Genomic DNA, 8442 nt, shown 5'->3' with positions numbered 1-8442 from the left:
CAGATGCTCGTTAGATGGAGAGACCCTCTCACCCAACTCTGGAGAGGGCCTGACCCACTGATTCAGTTGGGAAGAGGATTTGGCTGCGTATTCCCCATAGGGGAGTTAACTCCAATTTAAATACTGGCCAAAAATATCAGGCCTATGCCTGATGCAAGTAACAACCCACCCAGGGAGCAGTTTGCCCCTGAGGGAGATCCCCTTGTCTTTCCTCTTTCAGAAATGGATGGAGATCAAAATCGAAAGGCAGGCGATGATGTGGACACTACTCTTTGCTGTGATCCTGAAGTGCCTGGCCCAGTGACGGGGGATTCGATGACCCAAACGAGATCATCAAAACACTTCAGGAGGACCAGAAAAAGATAAAGAAAACTCCAAGAAAGCCTCTTTTGGACGAGCCTTAATGGACTCTTTCCCTACCTCTTCTCTCTTCTTGGACTGCTTCTTGCCCTGCTTTTAATCCTTGCTATTGGCCCATGTATAATGAATAGGCTTATACAGTTTATACAACAGCGCATAGAGGCAACAAGGGTAAGACAGGTTGAGGTTCATTACCAGAGGCCGCTAGCCACAGAGGGCTATGATCCCCTGAACTGGGGAAGCGCCCCCGGTGCTCTCCACATTGCCAATGACGGGTAAGATTCCGGATGGACCGGAACAACCTAAGACAGGCGGTGGAGAAAGCTCACCCCACTCCGTAATTACAAGTCACGCGACACCCCAAGACGGGTAAAGCACCCAGCGTCCTGCACCAACCTAAGACAGGGCTCATGGCCAAGCTGCCTGGGTTACCAATGACGGGTAAGGGCAAGGACGGCTGGGGGCAACCTAAGACAGGGATCGCGTGCTAAAACAAAAAGGGGGAATCTGTGGGGCATGAGCGCGGCCAGGCCAGGCCAGGCCCGGCCCGGGGGCTCCGCATGCGCAGCTGCTCCAGGGTGCCCCCGCCCGAGCTGCGCGGAACGAAGCCACGCGGAGCCAAGTAAGATGGCGCCCAGAGGAAGTAAGATGGGCGGAATCCAAAGTTGTTTACCACTAAAACTAACTGGCTGTGCAACATCAGGGGAGGTAACAAAACCAGTAACAAGTGTATAGACATAGGGCTAGTCCTATAGAAATCCCCCCATAAGGTGATTTTTTAAGTGATTGGTTGGTCCTTAGCCCTGCCCCAATGACTCTGCAGTTTTGTGTTATAAAAGGTATTATTATACAAAAGGTGACTGAGTCCTTGCTAGACTTGGCTCCCCGCTGCGTCTGATTGTCTCCGGGACCAGGAGGCTGGGGAACGGGCGAGCGGCACACTTACCTTTCCTCGGACCCAGTCCATCCTTGTACGGGTGGACTAAGACCCAACATTACAGCATCAAGATCCCAAGTCTAAGCATTAGGAAATGTTAAGGGGATGCCTTGCCCCAGTCCCACAAGGTGAATACAGGTTATACAGAGGATTGTCCACTGGCAGGTGTGGGTCTGGAGCACTGGAATGCAGGTAGGCTTTCTCCTGTATCCTGTAGGATATGTTCCAATGACTGAGGAATATAGCACTACTAACAGTAACAGTTCTAGAGTTGCAGGATACAGTGAAGTCCTTATCCAGGACTCCTAGAGTGATGCCAGTTATTCTGGGGGTTGTGGATGGACCATTACATTCCTAAGCCAAGGAATGAATGTATGGTCCTCTATGTCTCACAGGTGAATTTGGGTTACTCGAGGGATTATAGAACCAGTAACAACAGTTTTGGAGTTGCAGGGCACAGAGGGGACTGCCCTCAGTTCCCACAGCATGTACAGGGGTGATGCTGGGGCTTGTGCTCTGACCTCTCAGCACCCTGTGGTAAGAGCTATAGAGGGGACTTCCTTGGGTCTTGCCCTCTGACATTGTGCATGGGCTACTGCTAGCTGTCATAGAGCAAGCAAGTGTAGCTCCAGGGCTTGTGCAGCTCAGAGCTTCAGGATTCACAGGGGCCTGCTCTCTGCCCAGGAAAGTGCCCTTGTTATCTCTGGGTAGTACAGGGCTGCATGCTCTCCCATAAGATAGGTGGCATTTGGTGGCTTCTCAGCAGCAATTTGGATCTGGCACTTTGGGGGCAGAGCGAGACAGTGTGGATTCCCTCTTTGGAGCAAAGTCATTGTTCAGACCCCAGCTGACCCTTTAGACTTGATTGAACATCAGTGAGGACTGTGGAATTCTCCCATAGTTAGGGCTGCCCATTTGCAGTAGTGGCAGGAGTTGTGATGCTTTCTTCAACCTGTCCCAACAAGATGACATCCCTAGGGAGCGAGCCGTGGGCAACACCAGTGCAGTGGGCAGTGTGTTTTGTTCCTCTCACTCTACTGGGCTTCAGAGTCTCTGTGTTGTTTGCAGATCTCACCACTTCCTCACTGAGTTTTTTCCCCCGAGTCAGTCTCCCGGTTCTGATATTTTATATATAGAGTGCTTTTCCCAGTAAGGTGACATCCCCCAGCCGGGAAGTCAGGATAAGACTGGTTGTCAGTGGCCGCAGGCAGTGGCAGTGGTGAATGGCATGCTTTGTTTCTCTCTGTCCACTGGTTTTTGGAGTCTCTATGCCATTTGCAGTTCTCATCACTTGTTTGCTGACGTTTTCCCTCAGTCAATCTTCTCACTTCTATATTTTCTATGTAGAACCATTTTCCAGGCAGGATAATATCTCCCAGCTAGGCTGCTGGGGTATGGGCGAGGGCCTCTTCTCCATTTTTTTTTTTTTAAATCCTGGGCATTTAAAAGAAGAAATGAACTCCCATTAAACCAGGATTTCTTTTATGGGCTGTATGAGAATAAATAGGAAAAAATGTCTTCTTAGACTTAGAGCAGTATAGGGTTGAGCTACATCAGAAAAAAGTAAGCAAAGATGTCAAGGCATCAACTGATGATTGCCTTTCCTTTGTATTTTGAGGATGCCTTGGAAAAGGATATGAGTATAGAGACATACTGAGCAGCTGGCGAGAGCCAGGCTTTAGGGGTGCTTAATTTCACACACACACACACACACACACTCACATGCACAAATCCTATGAATTAAGCACTGTCTTCTATTTCTAGGGCATCAGAGCTTACCAAGGTAAATGGGCCCAAAGGTACCAAGATTCAAAGCCAAGTGTCTCTGATACCATAGCACAGTATTGCTTTTGCGGCAGGATGTAAGAGCCACAACAGCTACCTCTCCCAGTATGCCTCTCCCCAATCTCCCACACAGCTATATTGATTATGATGGACTCCACCATCTTCAGATGGAGAAAATAATGTTACATTTACTTCCTATATTTATTTTTAGTGGTATATACTTTTGGGATGTAGTGTGGCATTTCAGTAGATGTATTCAATATGTAGTGATCACAGCAGCATAATTGGCATATCCATCACCTCTCATGCACATAACATTCCTATTGGAGTACTTTGTTTTGACTGAGGAGGAAGGTGGATGTGATTGTTAAGGCACACAAAGATTGGGTTATACTGCCCAGTGATTATGAGTGCAATAATACCCAGAACTATATGAGATAACAAATCTTCGTGGATTCACTGTATCCAGCGGAAGTCCTCATTTTCTTTTTGGCCGTGTCACTTACAGTGCCTGGTGTCTCACACAGACGGGATTCACCATCAACTAGGGTAGATGCTTTGTCCTTACTGCTTGCCTCTTAGGGTATTATGAAAGTTAAATTAGGTTATAATTGCAAAATGGAACAGAAGCTTTAGGGAAAAAAAATGCCTGTATAAATCATCTTTAATAGGCGAAGGCAGGTAGCATGTGTGATTCTGAGACTGCATGCTTTCTCCGAGCAGGAAAATTACAGCCCATGGGCCCAGTCCCACTCACTGTCTATTTTGGATGGCCCACAAACTAAGAATGGTTTTCAACCATTTTTAACTGGTTGGAACTGCCTCCCTCCCCCACCCCCAATAATCACATTTTGTGAAATAGGGAAATTACATGAAATTCAAATTTCAGTGTTCACAAGTAGTCTTCTTGAAACACAGCCACATTCATTCATTTGTGTGTCTTTCGTGGCTACTTATATACTATGCCAGCAGTGTGGAGTAGTTACCACAGGCACCATAAGGCCCCCGAGGTCTAAAATATTGATCTATCCCTACAAAAATTCACCCCCTTCTGGTCTACACAGCAAAGAGGTTCTTATTTGAAGGTATGTGGCAATGCACATGGGATCTGTTTGCTCATATTTGGGCTCAAGTGTTGGTGAATGAGTGAAGTCACTCCTCCCACGTATATCATGGAAATGGCTGTGAAGGGAAAGTGAGTGGAATTTAAAGTGGCACTCTGCACCCAACCAGCTTGGAAGCAGAAAAGAAGGGAAAACACATTTCACTCAGTCTGGCTTACATATGGACTCCATAGTCTTGGTAGAAGCAACGTGAAGCAAGGGTGACTTACTGCTGCTGTTAGCCTGCTACGCTGTTGGTGTGTGAGAGCAGCAGATGACCTGCACGTTGGCTTGGAAGGTTGTTGTCATTTCTCTCCTCATGTTCATTAGACTCACACGCCTGAGAAAACAGCAAATCAACAGCATTTTTGTTCTTACTACCTTTGTAATAGCCTCTGTACCTGAAGGGCTTGGCCTGCAGAACCCAGCAGCTCTGCTTGTCTCTGCCTCCTGGAAGAAACTGCCTTAGTGGGAGAGACCTGCTGGTCAAGAGCCCGCTACCCGGGAGATAGCCCGTTCTCTGAGTGGCACTTCCCACCCACCCGTCATTATCGAAATACACTTGGCTGCTAATTTCCTGGAAGATTCAAATGCTCCTACTTCAAGGTCATCTCAAAGGAGAGTTTAAAGAGCATTCTCTCCCCCTCCCTTCCCTTGTAAAATATGTATATTTACAAGAGCATGCATAAATGGTCACCAGGGAAGATAAGCTATCAGAGTTGGGAGATGTCTTTTCTCATACAGTTCACACATCACTGAAGCAGATAAAATTGGTTTTGTACCTAGCCTCCGAATACACTGTTAAGGACTATGTCCTGAAAATTGATCTATACCACTACGATAAAATTCAGAGCATTTATTTCATAAATATCTACCAGTGGCATCAAGGGCTGCTGCTCTCCTCTGGCTCCTAGGGACCACACTTGCCCAGGCAGAGCATGGCCTCCACGTACACCACAGCTGGCGTCATTGGGTGTATGGAAAGTTAATTAAACTATTAGGGTGAGTGCAGTATGACATAAGCCTCAGTTTACACTCCCTTTCTGTCTATGGAATATTAGATTAAATATCTGTTTAATTTTAATAATAATAACAGTAGCATTCGGGATCCACAGCTTGTCATTTCCCAAGTGCTGCGTGCAGTGTTTTCACAACTGCTTGCCATGGCCCTGAGTGCTGCACGTGTTCCTGTCAGGCTTTGTAACTCACTAAAAGCCCACAGGACTGCAGGCTTTCTTTGTTCTGCCTTCTAATACTAATGCCATTTGAAAAGTCAATGCATCTTTGTATCTAGAGTTTTACATAAAGAACTCACTTGGAAGCCATATGCATGGCATATGGGGCATCTGTGAAAGGGAGAGGTGGAATAGGAGATAAAAATGAAGCAAGCGTAAGGTCAGCTCCTAAACAGTATCTTCAGCCAGCTAATAGGCAAAACTTGATGGGATGAATGTGGGAAGATTGCATTCCATTGTAGGAAAAACATTGACAGGTCTTTACATGGTAATATGTGGCCTAGGGATTGAGTCAGAAGCTGGCACATAGTAGGTATCTAATAAATATTTATTAAATAATGCATGGGGGATAATGAGCAATGACCTTGGAGCCAGATAATGCGAATATGCGACTCTGCTCTATCGTTCCTAATACCTAAGGCAAGGCTCAGTCTGTTTAATTCACATTTAAGGAAAGATTGGATTTCTTCCTCTCTAAAGTATAGGAAATGCTTGCTTTCTAAGATTTTCGGGTGGGCTGAATTGGATAATTAATGTGAAAGTGCTTTGTAATTTTGGGTAGATTACATGACATATTGTTATTGTTGAAGGGAATAGCTACCTATGGATTCATGCTTTGAGCAAAAACGTTAAGAAGAGTCCAGTATACTGCTAGGTATAGGAGACATGAAATTAATTAAAAATTAATACATGTTTGAAGAATTAGATATGTGTACCCTGATTTGAACATTACACTCTGTATACATGGATCATAACATCACATGCTACCCTATTAGTATGTACAAGTTTGTGATAGTTTATAAATTAATATTGAATATTGAAAATCATGAGACCTATTGCTTTTGTTATTTCTTAAGTGTGTGATTTTGAGCAAGTTGTTTTCTTTGATTAATTTGATCAGGAGCCTGGACTGAGTGATTTTGAAGAGTGTTTTATAATTATGTGATTCATTGATGCAGATCTGAGCAGACTCAAAAGCATATCAAGTCCTGTCTTCTTTTTTTTTTTATTTAAAAGTGTACCTAATTCTTAACAATTTGTTTGACAAAGATTTAAAACAAAGTTTGACAAGTCTTCCATTCCATATGTGTATGTTTTTGTCCACCTCAGTTTTATTTTATTCTCATGTGAAATATTAACTTTGCCCTGAATGAAGCTCCAAGAGTCTCTGAGCGGGAGTCAAAAGAGAAGGGGCTTTGGGAAGGGAGCAAACACTGCATTGGGTCTTGTGGGGCCTGGCCATTTGCAGAATTCGTAAATACAAGGGGAAGTTTCTAAGTGAGCCTTCTAAGTAAGCCACTTCTCGACTTTCTTCCTTCCTTTTCTTTTCCTCCTTAGGTGGCTCTCCCAAAAGAGAAGCAGCTTCTGACAGTGGGAACATCTGGTATGTGGGGATATGGCCAGAATGTTCCTCTGGGTGAGCCACAGACAGGAAGCTCTCTGGTGCTCATAGCTCATGGAGACTTTTTGTACCCTTGAATGACGGATGACTTGTAAAGAGCCAGTAGAGGCCGACATCCTGACTCGTGCAAATGGTGGTTCCCTGAGCATTTTCTGCAGGAAAAGGGACCCACGTCTCTGTGGGTGGAGTGGGTTGTGATGTCAGCGAAACTGTCACTGCTGTCCTTCTCATCTGGGCCACAGAACTGCCTTTCTGAAGCTTTGCACTCAACTAGCCTGGATTTGCCTTTGGAAATTATTCTGTTGTTTGAATTTCTTAAGTGGTAAAACGTGGGTATATGGAGAGCAGGCTGGGGACTGGTGGATTATTGCACAAACTGAGAAAAAGGCTCCTTATCTCCAAGTTAATTGTTTTTTTAAATCCTCTAGGACAAAGGCTCTCTCCTTATTTACCACTGTTTTTTTTTTTTTTTTTTTTTTTTTTTTTTTTTTTTTTTTCATAAAAGGATGTGGAGATCTTGTGTGTCCATCTTGACTCTGTTCCAGTTTTCTTTATTGGGCTGCTTTCAGCAGAACAATCCGAGTCCCTCCCCTATCTCTTGAAGGAGTTAAACATGAAGTAAACAATTATGCTTCAGTGAAAGGAAACGTAAAACCCAAAATGAAATGGAACGCTCACATCTCATTTAGGGTTCCCTCGGAAGTCCCTCTTATCTAGAATTCACTTATGCTAACCCGAGGCCCGCGGTCTTATTGACTATCAGCTGGTAATAAAGAGCCCTTCAGCTAAATATGGTCGTATTCCAGTGTTAACTGCAGCTCTTGAAGCAGGCACCGAGTGAAGGGAGTCGGAAGCCTTCAATGTCAAGACGTCTGAGGCACTCCAGCATCAATCAAGATGCAGGTTGCTAAGTGCCTGCTTTCATTTACATGAAATATTCATACAGCATTGCGTTTTGCTTTTCTCTCTCCTAATCATCACTTTTCGGAAGAAGCTACAATCATCTCAGTTAGGGGAGGGTGTTATGGGATGTGCTGTACCTTTCAAAGTCAGGCTTCCTGCAGATAGCTAGTTCTGTAATGAGGCAGCAGACTGCATGGACCGCCAAAGGTCTGCCTCGCAGAGGCTGGCCTTGTTACCATGCACTATTCATCTTCAAGTATACAACTTAGTGCAAATGAAAGTAATTAATTAACCATAACAAACCTGTCAAAAAGCTATTTAGGATTTTGACAGAAAAAAAATTTAACATTTGCTTTAAGTGGAAAACAAAAATCGGCTTGCTCAGAAAATTCAGAAGCAATTCTCTTTATGTGAGAGTTCCCACTACTCTCCCTTAATTACATGATAAGTAGCACTTAAATTAATTTTCGGTTCCTTTGACTTATATTAATTGCATGATGCTTTTAGAGTTGATACAAGTTTTTTTTTTTTTAAAGCATTAACGTAGGAAGATTTATCTCTATATAAATACTTTAGAAAATAGGTATTGTATACTTTTGGTCATCAAAATAGTGATGAAGTGTATTGGTTGCTGAAGAGTCTCTTCCTTCCTCTCTCTGCTCTCTTTCCCTTCCTCCCTCTTTCTCGCCTTTCCTTTGTTTTTTTCCTCCCCTCCAT

The sequence above is a fragment of the Lepus europaeus genome, chromosome 11 (assembly GCF_033115175.1).
Source record: "Lepus europaeus isolate LE1 chromosome 11, mLepTim1.pri, whole genome shotgun sequence".
In the NCBI taxonomy this organism is placed as follows: domain Eukaryota; kingdom Metazoa; phylum Chordata; class Mammalia; order Lagomorpha; family Leporidae; genus Lepus; species Lepus europaeus.
Note: the sequence above shows the minus strand (reverse complement) of the source record.